Below are 17110 nucleotides of genomic sequence, written 5' to 3'. Positions count from 1 at the left end.
AGTCTGGTGCACATGTAATGACTAACCGCTTCTATATATATTCATGCACCTGTAACCTGCCTTAATTTTGTCACTGGCTTTGTCAGTGATACTATCCTGCCTTACAATAACCACTAATCCTAAAGAAATGGAGAGTTGTTATTATTAAAAGAGAGTTGTAGACCTGACACAGACCCATGGTCCATCCTGTCTGAAATCCTTTTAGGTTGCGACTCTCCAGGTGGTGCCTGAATTAAACAGGTTTCCTCAGGAAGTGGTGGGCTCTCTTTCCTTGGAGGTTTTTAAACAGAGGCTAGATGGCCATCTGACAGCAATGAAGATCCTGTGAATTTAGGGGGAGGTGTTTTGAGTTGCTTGCATTGTGCAGGGGGTTGGACTAGATGACCCTGGAGGTCCCTTCCAACTCTATGATTCCATGATTCTAAACTCTCCAGGTTATAGAGATCGGTTCTCCTGGAGAAAAATGGCAGCTTTGGAGGGCGGACTCTCTGGCATTGCACCCTATTGAGGCCCCTCCCTTCCCTAACCCCCCCCCCAAACCTCACCCCAAAAATCTTCAGGAATTTCCCAACCCAGAGCGGGCAACCTCATCTCACGCAGTGGCCAACCAGTTATTCTGGAAGACCAACAACAGCATAGAGGCTGAGGCCTTCCCCTGATGTTGCCTCCTAATACTTGGATGCAGAGGTTGACTGCTTCTGAATGTGGAGTTTTCCTTTAGTCACAATAGCTAATAGTTGCTGATAGAGCTATCCTGTATAAGAACATAAGAGAAGCCATGTTGGATCAGGCCAATGGCCCATCCAGTCCAACACTCTGTGTCACACGGTAGCCAAAAAAATTATATATATACACACACTGTGGCTAATAGCCACTGATGGACCTCTGCTCCATATTTTTATCTAACCCCCTCTTGAAGCTGGCTATGCTTGTAGCTGCCAGCACCTCTTGTGGCAGTGAATTCCACATGTTAATCACCCTTTGGGTGAAGAAGTACCTCCTTTTATTCGTTCTAACCCGACTGCTCAGAAATTTCATTGAATGCCCACGAGTTCTTGTATTGTGAGAAAGGGAGAAAAGTACTTCTTTCTCTACTTTCTCCATCCCATGCATAATCTTGTAAACCTCTATCATATCACCCTGCAGTCGACGTTTCTCCAGGCTAAAGAGCCCCAAGCGTTTTAACCTTTCTTCATAGGGAAAGTGTTCCAAACCTTTAATCATTCTAGTTGCCCTTATCAGGACTTTTTCCAATCCTATAATATCCTTTTTGAGGTGCGGTGACCAGAATTTCACACAGTATTCCAAATGAGACCATCGATTTATACAGGGGCATTATGATACTGGCTGATTTGTTTTCAATTCCCTTCTTAATAATTCCCAGCATGCTGTTGGCCTTTTTTATTGCAATCGCACACTGACTTTACATTTTCAGCGAGTTATCTACCATGACCCCAATATCTCTCTCTTGGTCAGTCTCTGCCAGTTGACACCCCATCAACTTGTATTTGTAGCTGGGATTCTTGGCCCCAATGTGCATTACTTTGCACTTGGCCACACTGAACCACATCTGCCACGTTGACGCCCACGCACCCAGCCTCAACAGATCCCTTTGGAGTTCCTCACAATCCTCTCTGGTTCTCACCACCCTAAACAATTTAGAGTCATCTGCAAACTTGGCCGCTTCACTGCTTACTCTCAACTCCAAATCATTTATGAACAAGTTAAGAGCATGGGACCCAGTACTGAACCCTGTGGCACTCCGCTGCTTACTATCCTCCACTGCGAAGACTGCCCATTTATACTCACTCTCTGCTTCCTATTAATTAGCCAGTTTTTGATCCACAAGAGGACCTGTCCTTTTACTCCATGACTCTCAAGCTTACTAAGGAACCTTTGATCAGGAACTTTATCAAAAGCTTTCTGGAAGTCAAGGTAAACAATATCTATCGGGTCTCCTTTGTCTACATGTTTGTTTACCCCCTCAAAGAAATGTAACAGGTAAGTGAGGCAAGATCTTCCCTTACAGACTCCATGCTGAGTCTTCCTCAATAACCCATGTTCATCAATGTGCCTACTCATTCTTTCCTTGATAATGGTTTCTACCAACTTTCCCAGTATTGAAGTCAGACTGATTGGCCTGTAGTTTCCCTGATCTCCTCTGGAACCCTTTTTAAAGATGGGGGTGACATTTGCTACCTTCCAGTCCTCAGGAATGGAGGCAGATGTCAATGAAAGATTACATATTTTTGTCAGAAGACCCACAAGTTCAACTTTGAGTTCTTTCAGAACTCTTGGATGTATGCCATCCGGACCTGGTGACTTACTAGTTTTTAATTCGTTTATCAGTTGTAGGACCTCCTCTCTTGTTACCTCAATCTGACTCAGGTCTTTCAACACCCCTTTCAATATAAGTGGTTCTGGAGCAGGCAAACCCTTTTCATCTTCTACAGTGAAGACGGAGGAAAAAAATGCATTCAGCTTCTCAGCCATTTCCCTATCCTCCTTCAGTAATCCTTTGACCCCTTGGTCATCCAAGGGCCCCACTGCCTCTGTGGCTGGTTTCCTGCTTCTAATATATTTGAAGAAATTTTTATTGTTGGTCTTTATGTTTTTTGCAATATGCTCCTCATAGTCCCTTTTTGCCTGTCTGATCACAGTCTTGCATTTGATTTGCCACAGCCTGTGTTCCCTTTTACTAATCTCACTTGGACTGGTTTTCCACCGCTTAAAGGTGTCCTCCTTACCTTTTACAGCTTCCATTACTTAGTTTGTTAACCATGCAGGCCTTTTCTTATACCTGTTTGTGCCTTTCCTAACTTGTGGTATATATTTTATCTGAGCTTCTAGGACTGTAGTTTTAAATAGCCTCCAAGCTTCCCCAAGGGTTTTGACTGTATTTACCTTTCCTTTCAGTTTCCTCTTCACATGCCTCCTCATCTCAGACAATTTACCCCTTTTAAAGTTTAAACGTGGTTGTGCTGGTCTTTTGGGGCAACTCTCTATTTATACAAACAGTGAAATCAATAACGTTATGGTCACTGCTCCCAAGCGGTGTGATCACTTTTACATCTCTCACCAAGTCTTGAGCATTACTTAGGACCAAATCCAGGATCTCCCCACCCCTGGTAGGTTCAGAGACCATCTGCTCCATAGCACAGTTATTGAGAGCATCTAGAAACTCAATCTCTTTCTCTCGACAAGAACACATATTGACCCAATCAATCTGCAGGTAGTTAAAATCACTTATGATGACACAGTTTTTACGTCTAGCCACTATCTTTAAGCCTTCCATCATATTATAATCGTCCTCTATCTTTTGATTTGGTGGGCGATAACAAACTCCCACAGTTAAATTTCCTTTTGGGCCCTCTATTTCAACCCAAAGCATTTCTAGAAGGGAATTTAATTCTCTGACCTCAATCTTACTGGACCGTATGCCCTCTCTGACATACAGAGCCACCCCACCTCCAACCCTATCCTTCCGATATAACTTATATCCAGGTATCACCGTGTCCCACTGATTCTCCTCATTCCACCAAGTTTATGAAATCCCCACAATGTCTGTTTTCTCCCAACACTAAACATTCCAACTCACCAATTTTACTTTGAACACTTCTAGCATTTGTGTACAAACATCTATAATTTCCCAGGCAAGCTAGGCCCGCCACCTTCCTCCTGCCGCCTCAAGACTCTGGCAGGCAGTCCATTCTGTGTGTCACCATCTCAGTGGACAACTCTGATCCATTACCCAGTAGAAAAGTAACAGCTAACCCTTCATCTCTTTGAGATGAGTCCTCCCGAACCAGAGACATTTCATCTCCTGTCGGCTTTCCCCCAAGATTTAGTTTAAAAACTGCTCTGCCACCTTTTTGATTTTAAGCGCCAGCAGCCTGGTTCCATCTGGGGACAAGTGTACACTTGTCCAGCGGGTACAGCTCCCGCTTGTTCCAGAAAGCATCCCAGTACCTAACAAACTTAAACCCTTCCTCCTTTCACCATCATCTCATCCACACATTGAGACTTCTAATTTGTGCCTGTCTCTCCAGCCCTGCACGTGGAACAGGTACCACTTCTGAGAAGGCTACCTTGGAGGTCCTGGCCTTAAGTCTCCCGCCTAGCAGCCTAAATTTTTCCTCCAGGACCTCACGACTGCATTTCCCCACATCGTTGGTGCCAACATGCACCACGACCACTGGCTCCTCCCCAGCACTGCCAATCAGCCTATCTACTACACACATAATGTCCGCTACCTTCGCACCAGGCAGGCAATGAATGAATCTGTTTAACCCCTTTTTAAGGCTGTCTAGTGGCCACCACCACATTCTCAGGCAGCATATTCCACAGTGTAAATAAATATTTCCTTTTTGTCTGCCCTGAACTTGCTGCCCGTCAGCTACATTGGGAGCTCTTGAGTTCTAGTATTTTGGAAGAGGGAGAAAAAGTTCTCTTTGTCCACTGTCTTCACACAAGAAGAAGATGATGACACTGGGTTTATAGGCTTTTAATTGAGCCAGTGTGTGTCCTCTGAAGTCATCACTCAATCACCCCCGGCACCTTATTAGCACCTTACCATCTAACTGCTTATGTTATGCTGAATATCACCAACCTATATGTGGTTTATGATTTGTTGCCAATGATGTAGATCATGGTTTTTGTTAATTCTGTAATTATGATATTATCTAGTCTGGATGTGGTTTGTTTAACGTTTCTGTAAGGTTTTTAATGTTGCAAGCCACCCAGAGCCTGCTTGTGGGATAGGGCGGGGTATAAATTGAAAAATTAAGTTAAATTACCCTGCCCTATACTCTGAATCTTAAAGTCTCACAGTGTCTTACAATCTCCTTTACCTTCCCCCCACCCACAACAGACTCTCTGTGAGGCAGGTGGGGCTGAGAGAGCTATCCCAGAAGCTGCCCTTTCAAGGACAGCTCTGTGAGATCTATGGCTGACCCAAGGCCATTCCAGCAGCTGCAAGTGGAGGAGTGGGGAATCAAACCCTGTTCTCCCAGATAAGAGTCTGTGCACTTAACCACTACACCAAACACACACACACACCTCTTATTCATTGTATTTCTTCCTGTCTCACAATACTGTGGAGGACTGCTGGAAAAATAGTGGCAATCGGAACAGCGCAGTGGCCAGAAGTGCCTAGTTCATATGGTTGCCAGCTCTGAGTCGGGAAATTCCTGGAGTGTTTGGAGGTGGAGCCTGGGGCAGGTAGAGTTTGGGGAGGGGGGAGATGTCAGCTGGGTATGATGACATAGAATCTACCTTCCAAAGTGGCCATTTTCTCCAGGGGAACTGATCTCTGTAGCCTGGAGATAAGTTGTGATTCCAGGAGATCTCCAGCCACCACCTGGAGGTTGGCAACCCTACTAATAGTTCAGCTCTTCTTCTATATTTTTAATTAACTGGCCCTAGGCAACCACTAAATGGAGATGCTAAACATAATGACCTACTTTGCAAGGCTGTTATAAGGATTCTAATAAGATTATGTGTAATAAAATTAATCTGGCAAGACCTCCCCTGGAGTATTGTGTTCAGTTTTGGGCACCACATTTTAAGAAGGATATAGACAAGCTGGAATGGGTCCAGAGGAGGGCGATGGTGAGGGGTCTGGAGACCAAATCCTATGAAGAAAGGTTGAAGGAGCTGGGCATGTTTAGCCTGGAGAGGAGGCAGCTGAGAGCTGATATGATCACCATCATCAAGTGCTTGAAGGGCTGTCATATAGGGAGGATGGTGCAAAATTGTTTTCTGTTGCCCCAGAAGGGTGGACCAGAAGCAACGGGTTGAAATTAAATCAGAAGAATTTCCAGCTGAACATTCGGAAGGACTTCCTGACAGAGTGGTTCCTCGGTGGAACAGGCTTCCTCGGGGGTGGGGGTGGGGTGGTCTTTCCTTCCTTGGAGGTTTTTAAACAGAGGCTAGATGGCCATCTGACAGCAATGCTGATCCTGTGAATTTTGGGGGTGGTATATGCTTATTTCCTGCATTGTGCAGGGGGTTGGACTAGATGACCCTGAGGGCTCCCTTCCAACTCGATGATTATATTCTATGATCCTGTGTGTACAAAGCAATTGAAACATCCCCAAAACCCTGTGCAAATGCTAGATGCAGTAATCATAAACCCATTCGTGCATATGAGAAAGACTTTCAGAAAGCAGTTGCAAGCTGTGACATAAGCACAGGTTCTGGAATGAAGGATAAGCGGCCAGTAGAAGCGGCAATGAAACACGACTTGAACCTGGGACTCGTGTAGCTGTACCTGTTGAACTGAGGACTGCTACCTCAGGAAGGAATCTTTATCATTGGTGCTGCCTGCGTCTATCAACAAGAAGAATGTAATGGACAGCAGAATTTGGTACCTTATTTTCAAGTATCCAGAGCTGGATTAAGCACTGGAATTATGGTTATGGCCTTCGGACTCATTAGAAGTTTATGTGAAAGTTAAATGTTTAAAGCATTTATTTGCAGCATATAATTACACAGTGTTTGTTGTTTATTTTACTAATCTGTACACTCTGGTTTCCAATTTGTTTACCCATCTGTGGATTGGCAGTCCTACTATGAGCCGCTACAGAAACTCAGGATCACAGTTTATTGAACCTGGAATAGTTCAAATAAGAACATAAGAGATAGATAGATAGATAGATAGATAGATAGATAGATAGATAGATAGATAGATAGATAGATAGATAGATAGATAGATGATTGAAAAAGAGATAGATAGATAGATAGATAGATAGATAGATAGATAGATAGATAGATAGATAGATAGATTTATTGTCATTGTTCTCAACAAAAAGAGAGCAACGAAATGAGGTGCTCTTCCACAAACATACCAACACATCAAACACATATTCATAAACCATTTAAAATACATCTAAAACAGATAAACATTCATAAAACCATTTAAACCATTTAAATACATCTAAAACAGATAATCCTTCATAACCCTGCATTTAACCTAACCACAGCACTTGGATAGAAACTGTCCTTAAATCTGTTTGTCCTAGCCTTCAACACTCTATATCGTCTACCTGACGGTAAGATCTCAAATAGCAAATGGCCCAGATGTGAAGGGTCCCTTAGGATCATTTGTATCTTCCTTTTACATCCCATATTATACAGATCCACCAATGAGGGGAGAGAACATCCACAAATCTTTTGTGCTCTTCTCGTCACTCTTTGGAGCACCCTTCTCTCTGCTTCTGTGCAGCTCCCAAACCACACGCAGAGGCAATAAGATAAAATAAGAGAAGCCACGTTGGATTATATGAAGAAAGGTTGAAGGAGCTGGGCATTTTATCTAACCCCCTCTTGAAGGTGGCTATGCTTGTAGCCACCGCCACCTCCTGTGGCAAATGGCAATGCCCTTCTTTGCCTATCCTAATTGTATTGACAAGGAAGCTGTTTCGCAGGTAGAGTATGTACTTTAGTTTATTTCTATCCTGCCTTCCAGGTCCATGGGAATCCAAAGAGGTTCCCATCATTTTCCTCTCCTCCATTTTTATCCTCACAGCCCTGTGAGGCAGGTTAGGCTGAGAGCGTGTGAACGGCCCAAGGTCACCCAGCAAGCGTCAGCATATTTTTTGGGATGAAGCAGGAATCCAAATGCACCTTACCCGTTTGGGAAATGAAGTTTGAGGAAAGACGGGATCAATTCAAGCCAGGGTTGCCAGCTCAGGGTTTGAAAATTCCTGGAAATTTCGGGGTGGAAACTGGGGAGGGTACAGTGCCCTAGATTCCACCCTCCAAAGTAGCTGTTTCCTTCATGGGAACTGATCTCTGCAGGGCTTTTTTGTAGCAGGAATTCCTTTGCATATTAGGCCACACACCCCTGATGTAGCCAATCCTCCAAGAGCTTACAGCAGGGGTGGCCAACGGTAGGTCTCCAGATGTTTTTTGCCTACAACTCCCATCAGCCCCAGCCAACATGGCCAATGTTGGGCTCTTAGTACAGGGCCTACTGTAAGCTCCAGGAGGATTGGCTGTATCAGGGGGTGCGGCCTAATATGCAAAGATATTCCTGCTACAAAAAAAGCCCTGGATCTCTGTCATCTGAAGATCAGTTGTCAATCCAGGAGATCTTCAGTCTTCACCTGGAGGTGTGGCGTCTAGAGCACAATAGATACAAAGGAACTTTGGTGGCGGCTACAAGCATAGCCACTTTCAAGAGGAGTTTAGATAAAAATATGGAGCAGAGGTCCATCAGTGGCTATTAGCGACAATGTGTGTGTGTGTGTGTGTATAATTTTTTTGGCCACTGTGTGACACAGAGTGTTGGACTGGATGGGCCATTGGCCTGATCTAACATGGCTTCTCTTATGTTCTTATGTTCAGTGCAGTGGTTAAGTATGTGGACTCCTATCTGGGAGAACCGGGTTTGATTCCCCACTCTTCCACTTGCAACTGCTGGAATGGCCTTGGGTTAGCCATAGCTCTCGGGGAGTTGTCCTTGAAAGGGCAGCTGCTGTGAGAGCCCACTCAGCCCCACCCACCTCACAGGGTTCTGTTGTGGGGTAAGGAAGGTAAAGAAGATTGTGTGTTGCTCTGAGACTCATTCAGAGTGGTGGGCAGGATATAAATCCAATATCTTCTTTAAATGAGCCCTCTGTTAAAGAGTATATAATTTATTTACGTGGAGTTTGTTAAATGGAAAGAATCTTTTGGGTGGCCAACCTCCTCAATGATAACAATGCTTTTGGTTTCACCTGGAGGTTGGCCACCCAAGCTGTGAGATTTTATGCCAGAAGCAAAACTCCACAGAGCTCTTTTTTATTTTGCAACAGATGAATGAGACTATCCCTCTGGAATGGTGTTTGGTGAACAAGTTATTCCAGATTAGGGCACGATCTTGCCATAAGTACCCCAAATGCCCCATCTATAATTGTCGACAAGGGTGTGACCTGCCATTAGCCCCAAGGAAAGGAATTGCTGGAACAGAAATATGTTGCAAATCTTGCCAACATTAAGCAGAACTGTTCTAGCAACAGGGTCATTTGAATTGGGCTTGGCCCTTCTAAACTGTTAATTAAACCCAATCACAAAAAAGCCTGCTAATTATGATAATAAGCATGCTAATTATAGTAACATCTTAGCTGGAGAACATTCAAGAGAGCCAGTTTGGTGTAGTGGTTAAGTGTACAGATTCTTACCTGGGAGAGCCAGGTTTGATTCCCTGCAGCTGCTGGGATGGCCTTGGGTTTGATTCCCTGCAGCTGCTGGGATGGCCTTGGGTCAGCCAGAGTCTACGCAGAGGTTGTCCTTGAAAAGGCAGCTGCTGGGAGAGCCCACTCAGCCCCACCCACCTCACAGGGTGTCTGTTGTGGGGGGAGAAGATATAGGAGATTGTAAGCCGCTCTGAGTCTCGGATTCAGAGAGAAGGGCGGGGTATAAATCTGCAGTCTTCTTCTTCTAACTTGAAAGGGTAAATTGAAGATGGAGGAAGCAAGGAAATCTGCCATTAGATGAGAAACTCCAACCCAGTAAAGGGCCTATATCAGGGAGGGGTGACCAAACTTGCTTCACGTAAGAGCTACACAGAATAAACATCAGATGTTTGAGAGCAGGAAGGAAGGAAGGAAAAGAGATAGGGGTAGGGAAGAGAGAGAGGTGGAAAGAAAGCAACTTTAACTTTAAATACATCCTCAAGCCTCCAGAAACAAATGCGTTCTCCAAGCCAGCCAACAGGGCAGTGTGGGCTTCAATAGTCACACAATATGTGTGAAAGAGCAACACGTGACTCTTGGGCCACAGTTTGGCCCACCCCTGGTCTATATTCTTGGTTTTTAATCTATGTGTTGACCCTGTTTTTGTTTAACTGGGAATATTTAAAGGAAAGGTATGTGTGTGTTTGTAAAATACCATCAGGTTACAGCCAATTTATGGTGTCCCTCTAGGATTTTCAAGGTAAGTCCTGCAGAGGTGGTTTGCCCTTGGTGGTCTCCTGTTCAAGTTCTGATAAGGGTCATTCCTGCTTAGTTAAACATATTGTGAGAGGTGAGAAATAAATGATTGGATGCCCACAGTGAAGGTTGCTTTTCCTCATGGGTCTTTCTGAGCCAGGCATCAGGCAGAAATCTACTCTTTGCTCCACCACGAAAAATCTCCTTTTTCAATTGGAATCTCTTCTTTCTCTTCTTTCCTCCTCTGCTAAGAAGGGCTGGCACATTCTACACCAGAGGCAGAAAAGAGGCTTTTAAAAAAAACATCATAAGAACATAAGAGAAGCCATGTTGGATCAGGCCAATGGCCCGTCCAGTCCAACACTCTGTGTCACACAGTGGCGAAAAATTTTATACACACACACTGTGGCTATTAGCCATTGATGGACCTCTGCTCCATATTTTTATCTAACCCCCTCTTGAAGCTGGCTATGCTTGTAGCTGCTACCACCTCCTGTGGCAGTGAATTCCACATGTTAATCACCATTTGGGTGAAGAAGTACTTCCTTTTGTCTGCTCTAACCCGACTGCTCAGCAATTTCATCGAATGCCTATGAGTTCTTGTATTGTCAGAAAGGGAGAAAAGTACTTCTTTCTCTACTTTCTCCATCTCATGCATAATCTTGTAAACCTCTATCATGTCACCCTGCAGTCCACGTTTCTCCAAGCTAAAGAGCCCCAAGCATTTTAACCTTTCTTTGTAGGGAAAGAGTTCCAAACCTTTAATCATTCTAGTCATTGCCCTTTTCAGGACTTTTTTCAATGCTATAATATCCTTTTTGAGGTGCGGCGACCAGAATTGCACACATTCCAAATGAGACTGCACCATCGATTTATACAGGGGCGTTATGATACTGGCTGATTTGTTTTCAATTCCCTTCTTAATAATTCCCAGCATGGCATTGGCCTTTTTTATTGCAATCCTTATGAGGAGCTCCGGAGAATGCAAAAGCCCGTACCCTGGTTTGTGTTGTTTTATTAGTAGTAGTTTGTGTATATCTATATCAGGGGTGTCCAAACTCACTTGACGTAGGAGCCGCAGAGCAAAAACGTCAGATGTTTTAGAGTCGCAAGACATGAACATCATATGTTGGAAGGAAGGAAGGAAGGAAAGAGGTGGAGGGGAGAGAGGTGGAAAGAAAGCAACTTTAACTTTAACTGACTTGGAGAAGTGATTTAAAAAGTCAGTCAATGGGGAGTTGCGGGCTTCGAAAACCCGTGGAAAAGCCACATGTGGCTCCTGAACTACATCTTGGCCGCCCCAGATCTGTATCTATATATCTGTATTTGCAAAACCTTTATTAGGCATTTGTTCATAAGAGTCCGGATAATAACAAGTAGAAGGCAATACAATTATATTATAAAAGACAATGCCATTTAAAACTATAAACCTCTAAATTTAGTATGAAATCAAGGATAAACTAAGAAATAATACTTCCTTATATCTATATATTTTGTGCCTGCTTGTCTGCTTGCACCGGAAATCATGTCAACCTCTGGTGACTGACCCCTACTGGGAGCCTGGAGGATATTTGGAGAGGTGGCTGAATTTGGCCTGCCCCTGACCTCTGGACAGAGCATTCCAAAAGAGATCCCATGTTTTATTTATATGATCCTCCTAAAAGATGCTTTTGAGCTGTGGTGCTGGAGAAGAATCTTGAGAGACCCTTGGACTGCAAGAAGATCCAATCAGTCAGTCCTAAGGGAAATCAACCCTGACTGTTCCCTGGAAGGTCAGATGCTGAAGCTGAAGCTCAAATACTTTGGCCACCAAATGAGAAGGGAGCACTCCCTGGAGAAGACCCTGATGCTGGGAAAGACAGAAGGCAAAAGAAGAAGGGGACGGCAGAAGATGAGATGGCTGGACAGCGTTAACTAACACGAATTTGAGCGGACTTCGGAGGATGGAGGAAAACAGGAGGTCCTGGCGAGACTTTGTCCACGGGGTCGCAAAGAGTCTGACTCGACTGTGCGACTGAACAACAACAACCTAAAACGCATGAAGTGGCTTGTGGTGGTGGTGGTTGGGGGGTATTTTACTCCGGCTAACACCCCTCCCTGCGACCTCAGGTTTTCTAAACCCTGGAGTCCCATCCCAGCTACGCCCACTGGGGCTGCGAGGGAGAGTGAAGGGCGCACTCTGCACGCGCTCAGTGACCCCCTTCTCTCGAATCTCTTATCTCCCCCCCCCCTTCCCCCCGGCTCAGCTCTCGCCCGCCGAGCCAGATCGGGCGGCTTTTGCCTCCCAGCCATGCGGGCCGCTTTAAGGGGCAGGGCCTCGAAGTCCGGCCCTCTTTCCCGACGTCTCTCCCTTTCCCACCCCCTGGTCCTCCCGGCATCTCCGCCCCCTGCTTGCATTTTGCACTTTCCGAAGATGGCGGCGCTGGTGCTTCGGAGCCTGGGGTGGGGTTAGCCGAGGGAATCTCCGCGCTTGGCCAGCCCCAAGCGTTCAGGTACTTGGGAGTCGGGAGATCCGGGGGTGGAGGGAGAGAGGGGGCACCCGGGGGTGCCAGGGTGGGGGAAGGCGGCAGGGGGGTGGCTTCCCCAGCTTGCCCCTCGAAGCAGAGGGCACCTGGCTCCAAGGGTGCCGGGAGGACAGAAGGAGGCAGCTTGGCTAAGCGCAGGCAGGATGGAGGGGCTGTTTTGATGAGACGTGGGGGGAGATTAGGGGTGATCCCCCCACCCAATTGGGGAGGGGGCTGGAAAGGGATGGGAAAAGCTAGGATTGGGGCGGGGGAAGGTGATTTTTTTTTTGCCAGGTGGGCGATTTTTAGGGGGGGGGGCAGGTGAGTGATTCGGTCGCCCCCTTTTTGCAGAAAGCGACTGAAAGTTACCAGGAATGCGCCAAAGGCAGCGGGACGCTTTCTGTTTTACGTAGGATTCTTTTACTATATATAGTCTTCTACTATGGCTATGGGGGGGAAATTGGGGTGGGGGCTGCCCAGGCTGCGTTTTCCTGATTTTCACAGGAGGAAGATTTCGTTTCCTAGGACAAAAGGGAAAAACTGGCTGGTGAGAGGAGGAGAGAAATACCGTAGGAGTCCCTTGTAGAGCGTTATTTATTCTTCATTTTTTTAAAAAAATATATATTTTTATATGGTGTGGTTTCTGTTGCTAGTTGTGGGGAGGGGCCAAGGTGTTTCTGAAGGGCACTGAAGCCCCACCCTCGGCCTCTGGGAAACCTGAATCAGCCATACTTCTTCCTACTTGAAATGGTAGCAGGCGCTCCCGACGTAGGTGGAAAGCATGTCTTTGGAATCATGAGGACTAGTAACCTGTTTTCTTTCTTTTAAAACTGTGACTGCCGGCATTCTTCAGAAGCTGAATTTGACGCTTGCTACCATGCTGTGTACCTGGGTGCACGCAAGCATAACACAACCTGTGTGCAGGGGTCATTTTGTGAAAAAATAGGTGGTGGAGCTCATCCAGGGATTGTTATGCAGCTGCACCTACTATTCAGTGGACAAGATAGGTGGGTGGGTGGGTGGGGAGGAGGTGTGCTCCTTTGAGCTCCTGATGACTTCAAGGCCTGCCTGTATGTAACTGGTAAAGGCTTATTTATAAAGTACTTTTGAGTCTCCAGAATGGTTTTGAGCTACGCTGGCTTTGCTGGAATCCTTCCAACCGCCCTACAAGCCAGAGAATCTGGAGGCAGGTGACCTATGGAGAAACCAAGTGACTGGCGTGCATAAAGCCACCTAGCAAATTCCTCACTGCAGGTGGATTTCAAACCAGGAACTTCCCCCTTTTTTTTAATTGCACTCCGGGTCTCGTGTGAAGTAATCTGTTTGCCAGCAAACACATGGGATTTCTCTGTGAGGGCCCGGGGCAAGCCACAGGTTTGTTTGGCTCCGTGGCTAACGGCTTTGTTAAATGTCTTGGGTGACGTGTTGTGTGGACGCTTGCCAAACTCTTTTGTCATGACTTGGAAAGGGGAAACTGTACATGCCTTAAAGGAAAATAAAATAACTTCCTGATGTTGCAATGAGTGATAGGTAAGGCTCTGATGCTTAACCTGTAAATAAAGGTAGAAGAAGACTGCAGATTTATACCCCACTTCTCTCTGAAACAGAAACTCAGAGTGACTTACAATCTCCTTTATTGTCTTCCCCCCACAACAGACACCCTGTGAGGTGGGTGGGGCTGAGAGGGTTCTCACAGCAGCTGCCCTTTCAAGGACAACCTCTAGGAGAGCTATGGCTGACCCGAGGCCATGCTAGCAGGTGCAAGTGGAGGAGTGGGGAAGAAGACAACATTGGATTTATATTCCGCCCTCCACTCCGAGTCTCAGAGCAGCTCACAATCTCCTTTATTTTCCTCCTCCACAACAGACACCCTGTGAGGTGAGTGGGGCTGAGAGAGCTCTCACAGCAGCTGCCCTTTCAAGGACAACTCCTGTGATAGCTATAGCTAACCCAAGGCCATTCCAGCAGGTGCAAGTGGAGGAGTGAGGAATCAAACCCGACTCTCACAGATAAGAGTCTGCACACATAACCACTACACCAAACTGGTAGAATAAAAGGGTCATCTAGTCCAACCCCTTGCACAATGCAGGAAACCCACAAATTCCTACCCCAAATACCTACTCTGTATTCTTGGTGCTTGGGGGGGAACAGTGGGAGGGTTTCTAGTGTCCTGGCCCCACTGATGGACCTCCTGATGGCACCTGTTGTTTTTTTTTGCCACTATGCGACACAGAGTGTTGGATTGGATGGGCCATTGACCTGATCCAACATGGCTTCTCTTATGTTCTAATACAGGGTTTCCCAAACTTTTCTTTCCTGTGGCCCGGTTATTTTTACACCTCCTTCGTGGCCCACTAAAATTTGGGGATGGAGTCAGGAATTATGTCATTTCCTGTGGTGTCAAGGTCCAAGTGATGTCACTTCCAGGGCACACTGAACCAAAATTCCACCTTTTTCTGTGATGTCACTTCCAGGGCACTCCCCCAAACCTGCCTCTTCTTCGGAAGTAAATTAATTTTCAGAAAAATCTCTCTGAAACTCATGCTGAGCCAAAATGGGGGTGGAAAGTGGGCGGTCCTCTCTTTTCACCCCCACATCTGCATGCACCTATCTGTTTGTATATTCTTCTCCAGCTTGCAAGCTTTCCTAATGCCCATGTTAAATTGCCTGCACCACCTACACATCCCTTCCTCAACAGCACTGGCCAGTGTATGCAGTTGGGAGTGCTGTTGCCTTTGCCATCAGGAATGCCAGCACTGTGTACCACCCACACTGGGCCCTGGCAGTTGCTCTACCTCAAAATATGCTGACACATTTAGTAGACCTTTTCTTCAGCTGCTACTACTGGAACCCTGCCTCAAGCTACAACCAAGCTTACTTGGTTTCAAGAAAATCTTTTGACAGCTATTTTGCATACTTTTCTTTGGGTGAAACACTGGGAAATTGCTGTGAAAGGTAGCAGAGAATTGTACTACTATTAATGAATTAATTTCAAGTTCCATGTTCATACAAGCTTTTCTGCAGTTATCCCAAAAAATGATATTTATGAGGGACTTGCAGCTTTTTACTGGCTGTGTTTCCCATGCCTTTAAAAGCAACCTGTTGTGCAGATACTTAGCCAGTGAATGACTTTCATCCTTTTTAATATCTACAAGAGGAGTTTAATTTTGGTGTCAGACAGCTGTTAAAAGCAGGACCAGTAAAATGGTGCCAGGTGCATAGTACCATCTCTTCCAGTGCTGTTGAGATATACTACAGTAATCTCCAATAATCTCTTTCTGCCCCACAACTCTCACTCTCACTCACTAACACAGAAATTTCATAGAAGGCCACCTGGCTACAACTGGAGGTGCCAACTTTTCATTGGCAGAGCTCCTATGTCTGCTACAACAGTATGATGAACATAAAAGTTTCATCCAGCAGAAATGAAAGGAAAGAAAGGGAAAGGTTGAAAGGAAAGGAAAGGAAAAGAAAGACATGGAAAGAAAGGACATAAACATAAGAGGAGCCATGTTGTATCAGGCCAGTCCAAAATTCCCTCATACAATGCCCAAAAAGCACCAGAATGTCCACCATTGGGGCCAGGGCACTAGAAGCCCTTCCACTGTTGCTTCCCCCCCCCCCAGCACCAAGAATACAGACAGAGGAGCACTTGCAGAGAAGGAAAGAAAGAAGGGGGGCAAAGGGAAAAAAAGCCTTCCTCACCACCAGATGACCCCAGCCAGCAAAAATTTTGCCCAGGGGTCGTTTGGTAAAAAAACCAGCTACTGGAATACCCACTCCCCACCCCTCCCGGGTGAAAAAACACACACACCTTCTTTGCTGCCCAGGCCTCCCAGGGAAATCTCCCCAAAAGAACATACTGCAAAGCACATGAAAGCTCATACCCTGAAGAACACTTTTAATGGGTGTAAAGTGCCAATGGATGCCAGCTTTTCTCTCAAACACTGGGAGCGGGGGAGAAGGAAGGAGAGGCAGCCCAGCTCCTCTCTGCACAACACAGAGATGGGGCGTGGCTAGCTTTACTGTGGGTGGGGCTAGCTTTGGCTTTTCTTGTGACCTGGTAGTGAGGCTTCCGTGGCCCGGTACCGGGTCATGACCCTGAAAATGGGAAACACTGTTCTAATACAAGAACTCATCGGCACTCAATGAAATTGCTGAGGAGTCGGGTTAGAACAGATAAAAGGAAGTACTTCTTCACCTAAAGGGTGATTAACAGATGGAATTCACTGCCACAGGAGGTGGAGGCAGCTACAAGCATAGACAGCTTCAAGAGAGGATTGGCTAAACATATGGAGGAGAGGCCCATCAGTGGCTATTAGCCACAGCTTATTGTTGGAACTCTCTGTCTGGGGTAGTGATGCTCTGTATTCTTGGTGCTTGGGGTGGGGCAATGGTGGGAGGGCTTCTAGTGTCCTGGTCCCACTGATGGACCTCCTGATGGCACCTGTTTTTTTTGGCCACTGTGTGACACAGAGTGTTGGACTGGATAGGCCTTTGGCCTGATCCAAAATGGCTTCTCTTATGTTCTTATGTAAACCACCTCTGTCTCTTGCCATGAAAACCCCACAGGGTTACGCTAAGCTGGGTGGGAACTGATGGCACTTCACACACACACACATGAACACATATTCTTTCTCCTTGTAGGGCCTTACAGTGCCATAGATCGTTTTTCCTTCTTTCCAATGATCC

The 17110-nt window shown here is 45.9% G+C and overlaps 1 protein-coding gene across 1 annotated transcript in view; it reads left to right on the top strand.

Annotated features, from left to right (window-relative positions):
• The first annotated feature begins 12268 nt into the window (after positions 1-12268).
• B4GALT3 (beta-1,4-galactosyltransferase 3) overlaps positions 12269-17110 on the top strand; it is a 34653-nt gene continuing 29811 nt past the window's right edge. Inside the window, exon 1 of the mRNA XM_060257134.1 lies at positions 12269-12406. The gene's annotated coding sequence lies outside the window, so the exon portion shown is untranslated. The remainder of the gene's footprint in view (positions 12407-17110) is intronic.

The sequence above is a fragment of the Heteronotia binoei genome, chromosome 1 (assembly GCF_032191835.1).
Source record: "Heteronotia binoei isolate CCM8104 ecotype False Entrance Well chromosome 1, APGP_CSIRO_Hbin_v1, whole genome shotgun sequence".
Taxonomy (NCBI): domain Eukaryota; kingdom Metazoa; phylum Chordata; class Lepidosauria; order Squamata; family Gekkonidae; genus Heteronotia; species Heteronotia binoei.
This window is presented reverse-complemented; position numbering and strand designations above follow the sequence as displayed.